The 18,950-nt window shown below is 45.5% G+C and overlaps 1 pseudogene; it reads right to left on the bottom strand.

The window, feature by feature from the left end:
* Positions 1 to 7,034: 7,034 nt before the first annotated feature.
* On the bottom strand, positions 7,035 to 15,938 carry LOC100481361 (annotated as a pseudogene).
* Between the last annotated feature and the right edge of the window lie 3,012 nt (positions 15,939 to 18,950).

Below are 18,950 nucleotides of genomic sequence, written 5' to 3'. Positions count from 1 at the left end.
GAAGCCCTTTCTCAGAGGAGCTGGAGATGGGCCATTAAGCACAGAGCTGTGGGAGCGGAGCCGGGGTAACACGGTGGACAGGTCAGGGCCCTCCTTTGGGAGGGAGAACCGAAGCTGACCCTGAGGCACAGCTCTGTCCCCGGGCAGGACGGGTGATGGGTCACAGCCCACCTGTGCTTCCGGGGCTCTATCCTGCCTGCCCGGGGCGCCGGCGGAGGGAGGCGAATGAATGAGGGGACTCGAGAGAGAGTGCCTGGCGTGCGTGCACACGTGTGTGCGTGTGCGTGCGTGTGACGGCACAGGCACATGTGTGTATATGTTTTTCTCTATTTAGAAGTAAGGGCTCTGAGTGTGTGTCTGGAGAATCTGATGTGTGACGGTGTGTGCGTGTGTGTCTCTGAGTGTGCATGCGAGCAGAGGACAGGCTCTAGGTTGATGACTGAGGCTCACCCTGAGTGGGCTGTGTCTGTGGGGCTTACTTTGTGTACATTGCTGTTTGTGTACCCGAGGAGTGTGTGTGTGTGTGTCTGTGTGTGTAGGTGTAGAGGGTGTCTGTCTCTCTGTGTGTGAATGTGCGGTTTGGGCTTTGACTAGCGTCGGCCTCCTGGCGTGTGCCCCTGTGAGCGTGGGAATGTGAGTGTGGGCACGCCTTTGTGTCCGCGGCTCTGCGACTGTGCGTATGTGGGACTTGGTATGTCTGCCCCCACAGCGATGACTCATCTAATCCCCCACACTCGCCCGCCCAGCTGGAGCTGCGATTGTCTGCTATGTCAGGGCTGGGGAGGGGGCCGCAGCACAGGGTGGGATGGCGGGCAGACCGTGTGGGGACACTCGAGTGACAGCCGCAGCAAACGAGGTGCGGCTGCTAATGCGACAGGGGCAGCCCCACGTATGTCTGCGTGGACAGTGGGCGCCAGTGGAGCCCAGCCCAGAGCTCAGGATGCTGTAGTCCAGGGCCTCCCAGATGTCCTGGGTTGGAGGGAGCAAGGGGCCCCCCAGGCCCCCCAAACCATTATACATGGGGTGCCCGTGTCTGTATGGGGGAGGAGTCATGGCTGAGAATTCAGTTTCACGGAGCCAGTCCCATCTCCCCGTAAGAGGGATCCCAGTGACCAAGTCCCCCTTAGTCCTTCGGTGCCCCAGAGATGGCTGCTCTCCAAGACAAAGAATCGGGAGGGGTTCCTTCAATCCTAGGCAACTGATATTTCTTTCTATCAGACCTGGCCAGGGAGGAGGCTCTGGGCCCCCAGGACCCCCTGGTCCTGAGCCTGGCTTCCTCATTCACGGCCGGAGGGTAAGAGGCCAGTTGCTGGGTCTGGGTAGATGCTCAGAGGAAACCCTGGGATCCCAGGAGGGGCCGGTGATGATCTGGAAGAGCACAGCGGGCTGCGGTGGTTTGGTCCTTGAGCCCAACAGCGCTGGTCTCCGGGAGCTCCTGGCAAAGCACCAGTGCCCAGGGGAGACATCCAGGGACCTCGTGTCGTCCATCTCCAGGCGGGGCACTCAGCCCTGGCATCTCCTCGGGCCAGGAAGGCCCAGCCTGAAGCCTTTGCTTTGCCTGAGCTGTCCGTCAACTGCTGACCACATGACCTCTTTCCTGGAACCAGCCAGTCCCGGCCATGTTGATCTAATCCCAAACCTCCGAGCCCCAGGTTCCTGTCACATCCATCTTTTAAGTGCGATCCCCGGGCGCCGGCCCCAGGTGCTGCCTCCCCCTCCCTCCCAATTCCAGTGTGACTTACAGTAACCTCTGTCAGGCTAGGACTAGAATAATCAAAATATAATTGGGTTTTCAACTTGCTAATGCTACCACAGTCCTGGGTTGTGCGTGGGAACGCTCTGAGCGGGGCAGAGGTGACTTTTAGAAGAACAGAAACTAAAAAGCAAGCAGAGGGGTACAGAGGGGTGCGGGGCAGGCCAGCAGGGGCTGGGTTGTGGGTCCAGAGTGAGGGCCTCTGAGGGCTGAATCTGGCACTAAGGTCCTCGGGCCCAACAGCACTGGCCTCTGGGAGTTCCTAGCAAAGGGAGGGACCCGGGACCCTCATGTCCTCTGTTTCCAGGCCAGGTGTTCAGTCTTTGTGTCTCTTCTCCTCAGGAAGGGCTGGCCCTCCTTCAGGATGTGGGTGGCTTGGAGGGGATGGACGCCCCTGAGAGAGCAGGGGACCAGGTCCCGGAGCCAGGCATCCTCGGTGGCTTCCCAAGCTGCTGAGCATCTTCCAGCTGGGGCAGGGGCCAGAGGGAAGGGGCTGGAGACAGCAGCCTCTGCTCACTCACTCATATATTCACTCAACAAACACTGACGGAGAGTAAGCTGCAAAAGAGGGGCCCTGCTGCTTAGTCTGGGGAGACCCCCACGTGAACAGACAGGCGGGGGCCATCATATGCATTAGAGCGGGAGCTCGTGGCGTCGGGGGACGGGATAGGACGGGGACTGACAGTGATAGTGCATGTGAGCCCGGAGATCACTGCCCCCCTCTCAGTTTGTTGAGTGTTGTATTAAACTGTGGTCAGAAGCACAGGCTTTGGGGCAGAAGGACCTGGCTCAGACTCCCAGCTCTGCTGCGTCCTGCTGTGTGATCTGAGACTAGTCACTTCACTTCTGTGATAGGCTGGGTGGTGGCCCCCAAGGAAGTCCACATTCTCATCCTGGGAACTGGTGACAGGCTACCCAGCGAAAGGGACTTTGCAGATGGGACTAAATTCGGGCTCTTGAGATGGGGAAATTATCCTGGGTTATGCAGGTGGGCCTGATATAATCACAGGGGGCCTTGTAATAAGGAGACAGGAGGGACAGAAAGAGCGGGTGCAATGACAGAGCAGAGGTGGGAGGTGATGCCAGGGCTGTGAGAGGCCACAGCTCAGGAAGATGGGCGGGCTCTGGAAACCGGCAAAGAACAGATTCTCCCCTAGAGCCTGCAGAAGGAATTTACCTTACCGATTCCTTTTGTTAGCCTCCATTGGACTCATTTTGGCCTTCTAACCTCTAGAAACAGGGCAAGAAAAAAAAAGGTGTTGTTTTCAGAGCTTAGATTCTCAGTAAACTGTATAGCACCCGCAAGAAACTAACACAACCTCTCTGGGCCTCGCTGCACTGGTTGTAAGATGAGACCAACAGGAACTTTGCCCTGCAGAGTTGTGTAAGGATGTGCTGCGGGTGGACAGGGGTGCAGAGCAGCCGTTGCTGGGCACCAGCAAAACAGAGGCTCACACATTCCTACACACCCATCCTTAAAACTAATTTAATATTTCAAAAAATCAGAGTGGTCATCATGGAAATCTTTATCAGACGTCCTTATGCTTATCTTGTCATTTGGTATTTTTATTTGGAGTCACGTATTGGTGCAGGAAGCTGCTAATGAACTGAAATCCTAAAATTATAAATTATATTAGTTATAAACAATGATCATGATAAATGTGCTGCTGTGGTTATTTTGACAGAGGAACACACAAAGGGAAGGAAAAGAAGGAGAAACCTGATCTTTCTAGGAGGGGTGTGTGTGTGTGTGTAGACTGGATAGTTTCGTTTTGTTTAATTACAATCTGAATCACCAGACATTGGAGGAAAATCTTTAACAGGATTGAGAAAGACCAAGATAAACAGAAAAACCTTCCATAGGCAACTTAGGCTGGGCGTTGAGGGATGAATAGGAGTTCACAGATGGGCTTTGGGTGGGACATGCTGGGCAGGAGTGGGAGAGAGAGAAGGGTTGAGATTCCAGGGAGAGGAGATAACATGAGCAAAGGTGAGGGGTAGACATGGCCCAAGGTCTGTTCAGAAATAGAAAGGTGGCCGAAGGGGTGGCCTGAATCTAGGCTGAGGAGCTTGGACTCCATCCCAAAGGCAGTGGGGTCCCTGAAGGGTTTAAGCAAGGTTGTGATGTGGACTGATGGCATCCCCACCCTCCAACTTAAATACATTTGAAATGAATAAAAAGTACATTTTTCTCGTAATAGATTCAAACCACTCAGAATAAAATAGAGTAAAATCATTATTTTAAATTATGTAGAGTAGCTATTGACTTCAGTATTAGAATATAGCCACTGTAACAAAGACTCCCAAATGACAATGCTTTAGAAAGACAGAAGTTTCATTTTCTCTGCAGGCCATCCAGGGCTGGTCAGGTGGCTCTGCAATCATTGGGAAGCCAGAGTTCTGCCCGGGGTAGAAGAATATCGTGGTCGTGAGCACAGGTCCTGGTGCCAGGTTTAAATTAGGGGGCTGCCACTTATGAGGTGCTGTGTGCCCCGGGCCTGCTGCTTCATTTCGCTGTGCTTGAGTTTCACCACCTGTAAAATGGGGGATAATATAGCACCCATCTGAGGGAGGGGGCGTAATGTTCCCCCAAAGATGTGTGTGTCCTAATCCCTAGAAATTGTTCATGTTACCTTATATGGCAAAAAAGACTTCGCAGAAGTGATCGAGTGAAGATTCTTGAGATGGGGATATTATCCTGGACTGCTCTGGTGGGCCCGATGTAAGCACAAGGGTCCTTAGAAGAAGGAGGCAGGAGGGGGGCCTGGGTGGCTCAGTTGGTTAAGCATCCGACTTCTTGGTTTCGGCTCAGGTCAGGATCTCAGGGTTGTGAGATCGAGCCTGGCATCGGGCTCCTTGCTCAGTGTGGAATCTGCTTGAGATTCTCTGTCTCTCCCTCTCCCTCTGCCCCTCCCCCTGCTCACACACTCTCTAAATAAATAAATAGAGGCAGGAAATCGAAAGAGTAATTAGAGATGGGATGATGGAATGAGAGACTGTAGTGACATGAAAAAGGGACCATGAGCCAAGGAAGGCAGGTGCTACTGGAAGCTGAAAATACAAGGAAATAAATCCTCCCCTGAGTCTCCAGAAAGAAGTAGTCTAGCCAACACATTGATTTTAAACTTCTGAACTCCAGAACTGTAAGCAGATAACGTTTGTGTCCTTCCGAGACACTGAGGTGCTCGTCTTTTGCTACTGCAGCAGAGGAAATGAATACACATCCTTGTTAAGTGAAAGTTCATATATGCAAAGCACTTAGAGGACTGCCCAACACAGAATTAGAGTGTGTGTGTGTGTGTGTGTGTGTGTGTGTGTGTGTGTGTATTAGCTATTATTGTTTATGGCAAAAGTTTTGGCCTGGGTCAGAGATGGCCAAGCACACCCGTGTTCCAGCTGGTGGAGAGGCACGCTTTTTCTTTTCGCATCCACTTGGCCTGAGTTTGGTCACCCGATCCCACGTGGCTGCAAGGGAGCCTGGGGAACAGATTGTTTCTCCGGGTTGCCGCGTGCCCAGTGAAACGCAAGGGTTCTAGAAGCAAGGGCAGGAGGGCGGGTGGATACCGGACTAACAATGTCTGGCACTGTGCCTGACTCTGAAAGATGAGACGTTTAGCCAAGATACCTTTCCTCCAGAGTTTGGTTAGATACCCATTTTCAGCTCTTCTTTCTCCTGCCATTGATTTTATGAGATATCTCCTGACTCCCGCTGCGCAAGATGGGACATCCTTTATCACACTTGCCCTCCCTCCTCCTAAATCTTCTTGCTAAACCACTACACTTGAATCTCGTTCTGTATCCATAGTGAACGTGGTTTTTTTGTGTGTTGTCCCTCTCTGAATTTCATAAATTGAAAATTAATAAAATATATTTTTAAAAGATTTTATTTATTTATTTGACAGAGAGAGAGACAGCCAGTGTGAGAGGGAACACAAGCAGGGGGAGTGGGAGAGGAAGAAGCAGGCTCATAGCGGAAGAGCCTGATGTGGGGCTCGATTCCATAACGCCGGGATCACGCCCTGAGCTGAAGGCAGACGCTTAACAACTGCACCACCCAGGCGCCCCGAAAATCAATAAAATATTTTTAAAAAATATTATGATTATGTAAACATTATTCTCAGCAGCACTGACTAGCACTGGGGGCCCATAGAGAAAGAACTATAATCTTATGATTTAAATGCTGCCTGAAGGGAAATGCTCCAGGCTTCAAGTTCAAATGTATTTTCCTACACTCCCTCAATATTGCAAGTCATGTTATATTTTAATTCATTTCCTATTTGGACTTATACGAGTTTTGGTTCTCCTGGAGTTTCTAATTGCTTTTCTCTTTTCTTCTTGAGGAAAGAAACACATGCCTTTTTAGTCAGGTCATTAAAATCTCCCGGCTTCTCAATTACATTATTTGTTGAATGGAGCCCATTTTCTTCTCGAAGACACTTTTCTCCAAACCCTCTGACTTCCTGTTCTAATTTTCACTGATGGCTTTATGGACCTCTGGTATTTCTATTCATTACACTTGTGGGGCAATTCTCCTGTTGGGTGAATCTGGTCTCTCTTGGGTTTTGTCTCTGTTTTGCTGGAGTATAGCTTCAAATAACATTTTTAAAGGGGGTGCATGGAAGGAAAGCCTTCCGAATCTTTGCATGTCTGAAAATGTTTTCCATTTGTCCTTACTCTTCCTGAGTGGGGAGATCAATCGCCAAGGTTCATTTGAGGGCATGCGGGAAGGGGGCAGGCAGGCAAGCAGGCCCCCAGGTTCCCACCCTGGGCCAACATAAGGAGGGATTTACTCCAGACACCAACGCTCTGAGTAGGAATTCCAGTCCTTTTAAAAAAGATCACTCAATTGCTTTAGAAAGTGGTTGTCTCTTACTTTTTTTTTTTTTATTAGAGAAGGGGAGGGGCAGAGGGAAAGGGAGAGAGAGAATCCCAAGCAGGCTCCACGCCCAGCACAGAGCCTGATGTGGGCCTCGATCTCACAACCCTGGGATCGTGGACCCTGAGATCATGACCTGAGCTGAAATCAAGAGTCAGACACTTAACCGTCTGAGCCACCCAGGCGCCCCCTCTCACTTTTTAATCTCTCCCTTCTTTGTATGTTCCTGACGTGTATGTTTTTGCAAGGGATTGCTAGTGGCCGATGGTGGCTTGTTATTCATTAAACAAACTTTTCCTTGAATTATTTCCTAACTTTTGTTATTCTCACACACCATCTCAATTTTTTGCCATATCTTCTTAGTACCTGTATTAATATTTACTCTTTTTTTTTTTTTTGGTATTTTTAATGACTGAAACAAAACAGATCTAAACACTGCAGCTTCTGGAAGAATCATTTATTCTTGCCAGTCTTGTGCCTCTCCTCGAACTTGACCTTGGCCTCTTGTCAGGCCTTGCATTTAAGAGCACGGTCTCTGAAGACATCTTTATTGATGACAGCTTTGTCCAGGGAGATATCCACAGAGTACTTTGTGGACATGAAGTCACTGTGGTTATAAACCTTCACAAAAGACTTGATCTCTGACCTCTTGACGTTTTTCTTCTTGCCCATGGCAGCTGTCACTTTGCAGGGTTAGCGGTCCATTCCAGCCACCAAAGCATGGCTGTAGGGATGGTCTGAGGTGCCATCTGCAATGTTCTTCACAATGACCGAAGAAGTGTCTGGCCAGGACCAGCATCACCTTCCCCAGTTTCATGAACTTGCCCATCTCAAGCCTACGGCAGAAAGAATATTTACTTATGGTATTTTTATTTAAATAAGCTATACCAGGCCTACGCTATAGCTAGCAAATGGCACGTTTGATGTTCTGGTTGTACGTCTTGTTGTTTGTAATCACATAGTTATATTTTCTCATCTCTATACATCATTCTTAAGATAACAGAGATTTATTTGTCACCAAATAGCATCCACAGCAATGGTGCATGTGCCATGCTTTGCAAAATGTTTCTCTCATAAATTACTGTGTTGATTACTGGCCAATCAATTGCCTGAGCTTCCTGCCAGTTTGGGCCTCCAAGGGGGTCTCCTTTCAATAGTCCCTCTCCTCCTTGGTCTCATTCTGACATGCTGGGAATAAAATAAATGAGTAATTATTATTGATGATGTAAAGTGATGACTGCTTAGGGCGGGAGCTGCAGGACCTGCTCATTGAGCCTCTGCCACCGCCTACGGGAGCAGGTGGCTGGGCCCTCCTCCCACAGGGAGTGGCTCACAGTCTCAGTCCTGCCTGCCCCGTCCACTCGGGGTGGCATGTGGCAGTAACAATCCAGTATCTTGGGCTCAGGTGCGTATTCAGAGAACAGACAGTCCATATATTTCCAAATGGCTCCAAAAAGTAGAAAAAGAGAGGCCACTACCCATTGCATTTTATGCGGCTAGTAGCACCTTAATATTCAACTTAGACAAGGAAGTTTGAGACAAGAAGAGCTCAGGTCAATCTCAATTATGGACACAGATTCAAATATCCTAAACAGAAAGCTGTCAAACCAAATACAGCAACATACTTAACAATGCATAACGACCAAGTTGGGTTTGTTCCAGAAATGCAAGAATATTTCAACATTAGAAAATTACTATTAGAAAATTATTATTTCAAGCCTCAGGGGCCTTGATGGTTCAGTCAGTTAAGCATCAGACTCTTGGTTTCGGCTCAGATCATGATCTCAGGGTCATGATATCAAGCCCAGTGTGGGGCTCTCAGCGTGGAATCTGAGATTCTTTCCCTTCCTCCCTCTGCCTGCCCCTCTGTTCCTCCCCTCTGCTCACTCATGTTCTCTCTCTCTTAAATAAATAAATAAATAAATAAATAAATAAAATTTTCTTAAAAAGAAGAAAATTATTGTTTTTTAAGACATGTTTATTTTAGAGACAATTTTCCATGGGTCAGATGCCCTTCTGGATGCTTTGCAAACAGAGACACTAACTGCCCTTTTGTTTGAGACTCTCTTGTTTTGGGGGTGGGGGGGGCTGGGGACAATCTCTTCAAGGATGTTTATATCAACCGTCTTCGGAACATAGAGTAAATATCTCCCTCCGGAGCAGAAGGCAGACCTGCGTATTGTCCAGTGTATTGAAGATGATGTCTCCTGCTGCCACAAAGAGCTCAGGGTTCTTCAGTGAATGTGCAAACCTGCTGATCGCATGTGCAGCACCGACCGCTGTGGGACTTGGGGAGCCAGAGGAGCCGCTGGCCCAAACGTGAGGCACGTGCTTCTCACTGAGCCATGAAGTCCTTTGTCTCTGACCCAGAAGTCTCGTGTCTTCTCCAGCATCCCGGATACTGTGGTAGCTAAGAGTCTGATTGGGGTAAAACCCCAGGCCCTTTACATTCTCAATGGTTCAGCCATCTCACGTCTAAACACCTGACAGACAAAAAGTGCTATTTATAAATGGTACCACTAATAAAGGCACAAAAAACCCTCAAGTGCCTATGAATAAATCTAAGAGATGTGCAAGATGTTTATAGAGACAATTAGAAGGCTCGATGGATGGTCATTCAGGACATGGAGAAATGGAGAGGTATAACTTGCTTGTAGAAAGAGGGGCTCGACTGTAAAGACGTGAATTCCCCCAAAGTAATCTATAAATTTATTTCAATGTTAAAGGGTTAAACAAAGTGTTTTTTAAATTAATATTTTTGGAAACATTATCCTAAAGTCATATGAAAGAACAGCCAAGCAACTTTGAAGAAAATGAACACAGTGAAGAGAATCACACTTCAGATGTCAGGACTTAAACAACTCAAGTAATTGAGACAGGGAGATACTGGCAGAGGGATGTACAAATAAATAAATGGGGCAGAATTGAGAGCCCAGAGGAGAGGTGTGCAAACTGGAGGTTCGACATAAATCAGAGGTGGCATTTTAACCAGTTCTCTCTTTTTTTTTAATCTTTATTTTTTGTAAGTAAGCTCCACATCCATTGTGGAGCCCAACACGGGGCTTGAACTCACGACCCTGAGATCAAGACCTGAGCTGAAATCAAGAGTCAGATGTTTAACCAACTGAGTCACCCAGGCGCCCCTAAACCAGTTCCTTTTATGGGGCACCTGGCCAGCTCAGTCGATAAAGCATACAACTCTTGACCTGAGGGTCATGAGTTCAAGTCCCATGTTGGGTGTAGAGATTACTTAAAAAAAAAATACTTAAACCAGTTCCTTCCAATAAATGGTGGTGTGAAAATTGGTTTTCCGTGTGGAAAAAAGGAGAATTGCACTCCTGTATCATTCTGATCACCAAAGTCAGTGCAGAGGGATACTAAATATGAAAAAGAAAACTTTTTTTAAAGATTTTATTTATTTATTTGACAGAGATAGAGACAGCCAGCGAGAGAGGGAACACAAGCAGGGGGAGTGGGAGAGGAAGAAGCAGACTCATAGCGGAGGAGCCTGATGTGGGGCTCGATCCCAGAACGCCGGGATCACGTCCTGAGCCTAAGGCAGATGCTTAACCGCTGTGTCACCCAGGCGCCCCACGATATGAAGATTTCTTAACCAAGTTTAAGAAGCATAAACCATTAAGAAAATACTGATAGATTTGACTACATTGAAGTTCCAAAGTATTGCACAGCAAAAATAAGATTAACAAAGCCCAATGCACAAGGCTGGGAGAAGATACACATATAATGAGCACAACAGACGAAGCATTGGTATCCAGGCTGCACCACGAAGTTGTACAGATCAATAAAGATTACAAACGACTCAACAGGAAAACAAGTATAAGATATAAACAGGTAAACAATACAAATATATGTGAAATGAAGTTTAACCCTACTTGTAATTATTGGAATGCAAATTAAAACAAGATAGAACTTTAGACTTCAAGTTGGTAACACAAACAACATTTCCAGCCCGACTATATTAAGTGCTGAGGACTATTGTGGAACAATGGGCCTTCTTGTTAATGCTAAAGAGAGTTTCAATTATAACCACTTTGAAAAGCAATCTGGCAAAATCTCGTAAAGTCCAGCATGCACATACTCTCCAACCTAGCAATTCAATTCCGGAAATAAATCCCAACTCTTGACAAGTACAAGAATGTTCATTACAACACCATGTAGAGTGGAAAATTGGAAACAGCAGAATTATGTACAAGTCAATCTCGTTAGAGCTACAAAGTAGACAGTTAAGAAGAATGCGCTGGAGAGATATATATTGATTGACAGGCTGCCCCTAACATTTATGAGGCCCAGGGCAGGGGTAATCTGGGGGCTGAGGACTCTCTTCTACTCTCTTCCCGCTCTGGGTCTGGCCCACGCCGTCAGGAACTCACGCACACACACTTGTGGACACGTCAGCCTGTTTGTCCCTCCCACAACTGCCACCGGGCCGGCCCTTGGGATTAGGGTAGGTACGGCTGCGTGGTCACCTCAGGAAGAAAACTCTAGGGAAATCACTGCTCTGGCCTTGGAAAGAGGCTCTCGGCCCTGGGGGCAGAGGAATTCCAAGATTCAAGGGGTCCCAGCTGCCCGAGTCTAGGAGAGGTGCTGCGTGTTAACACAGATGAGCCTCACACGTGATCTTGTACAGAAAAGGCAGAGACATGCAGTATACGAGGCATGATATGAAGCTTTAAAGCAGGCGAAACAGTACTATCGACTGCTCAAGGGTATGCGCAGAAGGAGCAAAGTTATAAAAGCGTGCATGGGGGCGCCTGGGTGGCTCAGTCGGTTAAGCGTCTGCCTTGGGCTCAGGTCATGATCCCAGGGTCCTGGGATCAAGTCCTACATCGGGCTCCTTGCTCAGGGGGGAGCCTGCTTCTCCCTCTCCCTCTTCCCCTCCCCCTGCTCGTGCACTCCCTCTCTTTCACTTACTCTCTCTTAGTATATAGATAAATAAATATTTATATAAAATTAAAAAAAGAAAACAAAGAGCCTATGTTTAAAAAGGCAAGGAAGGAGAACGAAATGCAGAGCTAAGTTGGGACAAACAGAAAGCAAAAGGTAATGTGATAGAGACAAGCTAGATATGTTAGTGGTCATAATGCACCGGCAACGCCCAGTTCTACGTGGGATAGTTTAAAACACCTCTCTTCATTATTGAGTGCTGTTTCTAATAAATCCAAAAAAAAAAAAAATAGGAAAGGCATGGAAGGTTTGAACAGCACAGTGAATAAGCTCGACTTACTGACATAAAGGGAAGCCAATACCCCACACTCATTCTTCCCAAGCATACGTGGACTGTTGAACAAACATTGAGCCACATTCCAGGCCGTATAGCAAGTCTTACCCATCACACACACCACGTTCTCTGACCAAAATGCTTTTAAGAACTGATAACAAGAAATTATTCCCACGTTTGGAAATTTAAAAACACACTTCCGGAGACCACCCAAATGTTCATCAGCAGCCGAACGCATGAATAAGTGGTAGTCTGTTCACACAGTGGGATGCTTCACTCCATAACACATCATACGCAAGCACTTACACACAAGTGCTGTAACAGGTGACACCCGGAGGGAGCTCACGGACAGAATGTCGACTGAGAGAAGCCAGAAAGAGCAAATGCTCTATGATTCTATTTCCATGAAACTTAAAAGCAGACAAAACTGGGACGCCTGGGTGGCTCAGTCGGTTAAGCGTCTGCCTTCGGCTCAGGTCACGATCCTTGGGTCCTGGGATGGAGCCCCATGTCCGGCTCCCTGCTCAGTGGGGAGCCTGCTTCTCCCTCTCCCCCTGTCTCTCCCCCCAGCTCATGCTCTCTCTCTCACTCGCTTGCTCTCTCTCTCAAATAAATAAATGAAATCTTTAAATTTTTTTTAAAAAGGCAGACAAAATTAACCTACAGTGACAGAAGTCAGAATAGTGGTTTCCTCTGGGACGATGGGGGTGATGACTGACAGGGATGCTGAAAAAGTCTATATCTTGTTCTCACTTAGAAAATAAAAAAGAACTGGAGAATAAACCTGATGGAAAGAGGACAAAGAAATGATAAAGATGAGGGGCACCTGGGTGGCTCAGTCGTTAAGCGTCTTGCCTTCAGCACAGGGCGTGATCCCGGTGTTCTGGGATCGAGGCCCACATCAGGCTCCTCCGCTGGGAGCCTGCTTCTTCCTCTCCCACTCCCCCTGCTTGTGTTCCCTCTCTCACTGGCTGTCTCTACCTCTCTGTCAAATAAATAAATAAAATCTTTAAAAAAAAATGATGAAGATGAGAGCAAAACTTAAAAAAACAGAAAACAAATATACAACTGAGAGAATTAACGAAGCCAAAAATGAGTTCTTTGAAAAGACTAATAAAATATATTTTATATATATATATATAGAAAGTCTCAAGTAATTAAAGTAATTAAATACTAAGAATGAAAAGGATATGATCACTACAGATCCAGGAGAGATTTAAAAGAACAATCTGTTATGTTTTATTTCTCATTTCCGTTCCTTGTCAGTTTCAATCAGTCATATTCTATAGATACTTATCACTGCAACTTCCTTTTCCAATTTATTTGTACAAAATTGTTTCTTATAGTGAAAAAAAAAGTCTCTCTCTAGTTAACTCCCTCTTTTCATTATTTATTTGGGCCTTTTCTCTTTGCTCTTAATCAGTCCTGCAACAAATGTATCCGTTTTACTAGTCAGTTGCTTTTTCGATCCTCTGCGTTGGTTCTTTGTTTTCTGTTTTATTGATTTTTTTCTCTTATCTTTATTATTTCCTGCTATTGGAGGAGGCATTATTATGTTGTCTTTCTCTGGCATCCTAAATTGAATGTTCAAGTCCCTAATGTGCTATCTTTATTAAGGTACAATCTTTAATATAGGTGTTTAAGAGGACACGCATCCCCTCAAGGATTGTTTTTAGCTGCACTGAAATTTCAAAATGTAATGCTTTCATTGTCAGCCAGTTCTTATATTTTGTATTTTTTTCTTTGTCCCATTAAGTATTTGGAGGTTTGATTTTAATTTTCAGACATAAGTTTACCTTTTTGTTATCATTTTCTCATTTCAGGGGATTGTGGTCGTAGAAAATGGTCTATGTGACATCAGTTCACTCCTTGGCAGACTTGCTTCATGACCTAGTGTGGGAACAATTTCTGTAGATGTTCTCACACTGGATGAAAAGAATGCCAATTTTTCTGTTTGATCAAGCTTCTTAATTGTGTTATACAAATATTCTACATATTTACTAATCTTATGGCCACTTGATTTAGTAACTACGGAGAAAGGAAAGATAAGATCCTCAGGAGGATTATGGATCCATCCATGTCTCTTTGAAATTGTCTCAAGTTCCACTTTCTATCAGGGGTCATCAAACGATGTGGTCTGTGAACCAAATTTGGCCCACTCCTTGTTTTTGTAAATAAAGTTTTATTGGAACGCAGCCATGTCCGTTTGTTTATGTATTCTCTGTGACTTTTTTCTTACTACAATGGTAAAATTGAGTAGTTGAGACAGAGGCTGGATAGATTACAATGTCTAAAATATTTACTATCTGTCCTTTTATAGGAGAAGTTTACTGACTCTTCTTTATATATTTTTATTTTTTTAAGATTTTATTTATTTATTTGACAGAGAGATCACAGAGGAGAGGGAGAAGAAGACCCCCTGCTGAGCAGAGAGCCTGATGCAGGGCTTGATCCCAGGACACTGAGATCATGACTTGAGCCAAAGGCAGATGCTTAACTGACTGAGCCACCCAGACGCCTAGACTCTGCTTTATATAATCTGAGGGCTAGGCTGTTAGGTTCAAAGAAGTTCAGAATTATATCGCCCTGGTAACATTTTTCTTGTTAATCGTTATGTAATGACCCTCTTATCCATAATGATGCCTTTTTTTTTTAGATTTTATTTATTTATTTGACAGAGAGAGAGAGAGCACAAGCGGGTGAGCAGCAGGCAGAGGGAGAAGCAGGCTCCCCGCTGAGCAGGGAGCCCGATGAGGGAATCAATCCCAGGACCCTGGGATCATGACCTGAGCTAAAGGCAGGTGCTTAATGACTGAGCCACCCAGGCGCCCCCATAATGATGCCTTTTGACTTAAAGTCCATTTCATCTGATATTTATAAAGCTACACCAGCTCCCTTTGGCTTAGTATTTGTCTGCTGTGCCTATTGGAAATGCAAGTAACAAAACCCAACTACAGTGGCTGAAACAAATTGGGGTATGTTTTCTTTAAATAACAAAAATTCCAAAGTCAGGCCGTTGTTGGCATTATCTTAGCAGCTCCATGATGCCGTCAGCTACCCAGGCTTGCTAGGAATTTCTTCTCCATCAACATTAGCCTGAGGGCCTTTGTGCTCATGGTTATGCCAAGGTTGCAAAAAGGCTGCTGCACGTTGACGCACTGTGTTCCATGCACCAGGCAGAAGGAGAAAGGAAAAAAGCACTTCCCAGATTTCCCTTTACATTCCAGTTTCCAGAACCGGGACACATGAGCATCTTTTCCCTAATCACCGATGGAGAGAAAAGAGGCTTTACGATTGGCTTAGACCGAATTGTGATTCATCTTTTGCGGCTCGTACCTCGACATCACAAAGAAACAAACTGGGGCTGGGGGACAGATACTCTTCCTGGACCAATAGATTCCTGTCTAGTCCCTGAAAAAAAAATTGGGCTTCAGTAGCAAAGTGCAAAAGGTTTCGGACACACCGTTGGTCAGACAATGGATGGTCTTTTTTTCATATCTTTGCCTTCAGTACTTCCATAGCTCTGTTGTTTTAGATATGACTCTCGTGAATAGCGAGCGTACAGCTGGATTATGTGTTTTCTTTCCCCTTGATAATCTAGCAACTGGTGAAACCAGTCCGTTTACATTTGTTGTGATTTCAATCCACTTACATTTGTTGTGATTACCAGCATTTAAATTTTTATTTCTAAATCCTCTTTTGTGTTTTCATTTACCACATATATTATTACCCCCAAACTGAGCATTTCAAAACAACACATTTATTATCTCACCTCATTTCTTCGGGTCAGGAATCTGGGAAACATGTAGCCAGGTGATTCTGGCTCAGGGTGTCTGAGACAGTTCAGTAGGGCTGTTGGCCGGGCTACAGACATCTCAAGGGTCTGTTGAAGATCTGCTTCCAAGTTCATTCCCACGGCTAGGGGCAGGAGGCTTCAGTTTCTAGCCCCATGAACTTCTCCATGCTTGTGACATGGCTTATGACATGCTTCCCTTGAATGAGCAATTTGAGATAGCACACACACACAGAGCAACCAAAATGAAAGCCACGGCTCTTTTCTATTAGGGTTGCCAGAGTTAGCCAATAAAAATATAGGATGCCCAGTTAAATTTAAATTTCAGATAATATTTCAATATTTGCACAGGATATATTTATACTAAAAAATTATTCACTGCTTATTCAAAATTTAAATTTGACTGGTCTTCCTGAATTTTATCTGGCAGCCCTATTTATAACCTGATCTTGGAAGCAAAACTGGCTATGTAATTCTTAGGGTTCCTTATTAAAAAATTATTAGGAATTTCAAGTCAGCGAGAGCAGAGCACTAAACCAAGCATGGAGCCCTTCTGGGGAGAGTGCCCTTTGTGAAAGCATGGATTGCACTCCCAGAAAGTCAGTCCTGCTTGGAAGTGAAATACCATCATTTCTACCATATTCTATGGCACAGGAACAAGTCACTAAGTTCCCATCCACACATCATGGGAGGGGACTTCACATGGGCATAGGTCCCAGGAGCCAGGGATCCCTGGGACCATCTTGGAAACTGGCAGCCCCACCAAGCTTTTCCTTTGCTTCTTTTATTTGTCATTTCCTGCCTGGAGGTGGACGGACTGGACTGTCTTCATTCCCTTTGTTTCCTCTCTGCAGGTTTAGAATACATTCTATTTCTGTTCTTTCATTATTCATGCTCAGATTTTTAACATGCACACTTCAACCTAACAAAGTCTAAAGTTAATCAATTTCCTCTTCTAGAAGAATCAAGGACCTTAGAATACTTTTGAACTTTGATCATAGCTTCCTGCCTGTAATTTGATTGTTCCCTAGTTTTTAGTCTTACCTTATTCTATTCCCCAAATCAGTCTGTAAAATTGTTCTTATAAAACCCATGCTCATTTGAATTTCCCATGCTTGATCATTTATTTTATTTATTTATTTATTTTTGGTCTCCACTTCTTGCAAGCTACTTCTTCCTTCTGGGTTCATTTCTTGGGTTTCTCCTATTATCTTCATTTGACATCTTGCGAACCAAATATCCCCAAGGCGTTTTTAAGTGATTTTTTAAAAACCTCGTTTGCATCTCCAGTCCCATCCTTCCTTTTGTTCCCGATGTTGTATAGTGTGTGCTAATAATTGTTCATTTTACTGAGGCTTTGAAAAGAATTTACTAAGCCTTTTTGAAAAGACTTCAACTTTCTGTTGGTTTCCATAGCGGTCCTTCCTGTTTTATCTTTATTATTTCCTTTTTTCCTGCTCTCTTCAAGTTTTCTGATGGTCTTTTCCTAAAGTCTTGAGTCAGACACTCATTTCATTGTTGCCGATCCTTCCTGTTTTTAATAAACGCATTTCAGGCTAGAATTTTCCCTCCAGGTTCCACTTGAGCTTTATTGTTACTCATTTTTAAATACCTGGTAATTTCCATTATGAGGTTGTCCTTATCCCATGAATTATTTAGAAATGAGCATTTAAGTTACAAAATGTATTGGATTTCCTTGGCCAGCTTGTTATTGTTGGTTTCTGATTTTATGATATTGGGATTAGAGAATATGGCAGTGATATTGATTCTTTGAAAAAAATTGTCAGCGTTCTCTATGCCACCTATGCGGTATTTTTTTTTTAAGTGTTCCGTTTGAGCCTGAAAACAGTGGGTACTCTGTGCGTGGGGCTGTGAAGTTTATGTTTACCTGGTAGAGGAAAACCCTTAATTACATTGTTCAAACTTCCGTGCCCTTACTAACGTTTTGCTGCGTGAGCCGTTGGTTTTACGAAAGTTTAATTACCACTTCCCACTTTGTTTATAGATTCAGGACTGTCTCCTAACGATTCTGCCAGATTTGCTCTATATGTTTCACCAAAATAAATAGAAGTTCGTAATACACATGAATTCATGATTATTATATCTTCTTGGCAGATGTTTTCTTTTATGATTGTATGGTAGGGTTGAGCTGATCTTATAAAGACCCTAAAGACAGTGCTTTAAAAAAGAGAGAAGTGTATTTTTGTTCATTTAAAAGTCCACAGCTGGGGGGGCCTGGGGGGTTTTGATAAATGGGGGCTCCAGCAGGGGGCGAGACAGAAGGAAGGGGGCGTTAAGGTATTTACTCCCCAGCTCCTTCTCCCTGCGGTCGCCTCTGCTCTTGCAGCTCTTTCCATCTGAGGACTGGTCACCTCTGACCCTGAAGGCCTACGGGGTAAAAGCTTTGCTGCTGCCCCCCCAGGATCTTGCACCCTCTCCTGTGACTCCCCTATACCCTGCTTTGCCATTAGTCCTTTTGGAAATCAGCTCTGCCTCGATTCCCCTAATTAAAGTATGCCACCTGTTTCCTGTTGGGGCCCTGCGTGGTGCAGGCTGGCATCGTGTTTTTAAGTCATGGACTGGGCATACCTTTAGGCAGGTGTGCACTCGCTGACACGTGCTGGCCACAGGCCCTGCCTCTCCCTATTCGCCCACTCTTGGCTCACTCTTAGATCTGCCTACTCTCAAAGATGACTGAGGCCGCGACCTTGGGTTAACGGCCACCACATCCAGAGATGTGAGAGCCAGCACATCCAGATGTCCAAAGCATCGTGCTGCCATGGGGGAAGGAGCTACTCAAAGCCCATCGGTAACGCCCACCTTGTCCATTTCAACACATGCTCAGCGGGGCTACTGGTCCAATGGCCGGAGCTGCCTCTCCCCAGACATACTCCATATCCTGGGGTCACGGGGGACTCACTTTTGTCTGAGGATGCTTTACTACGTTAGATGGGTCAATACTTTCACCTAATGCCTGTTGGCAGGACCGCGTCAGCCCGGCCCTTTCAGGTGACTTTGGACATCTCTGCTCTGATTCATGACATACCAATTTCTTCTGTCCGACTCTCAGTGGGCCCAGCTTGTTTCCCTCATTTCGTCATTCTTAGGGAAAGTCTCAGTGTAGGGAGTACATACAGGGACAGCACAGATCACTCACTGTTCCCATTATACAGACTGGGAACCTGAGGTTCAGAGTGGAAAGTGAACTTCAGGGAGTCCAGGGGAGCTGGAATTTGAGCCTGGGTCTGTCTGGCTCTGAGTTAGAGGCTTTCCAAGGGAAGTGTGTGTT

Source organism: Ailuropoda melanoleuca, chromosome 2 (assembly GCF_002007445.2).
Source record: "Ailuropoda melanoleuca isolate Jingjing chromosome 2, ASM200744v2, whole genome shotgun sequence".
In the NCBI taxonomy this organism is placed as follows: Eukaryota; Metazoa; Chordata; class Mammalia; order Carnivora; family Ursidae; genus Ailuropoda; species Ailuropoda melanoleuca.
The sequence above is the reverse complement of the archived record's forward strand: the minus strand, read 5'-3'. Positions and strand labels throughout refer to the sequence as shown.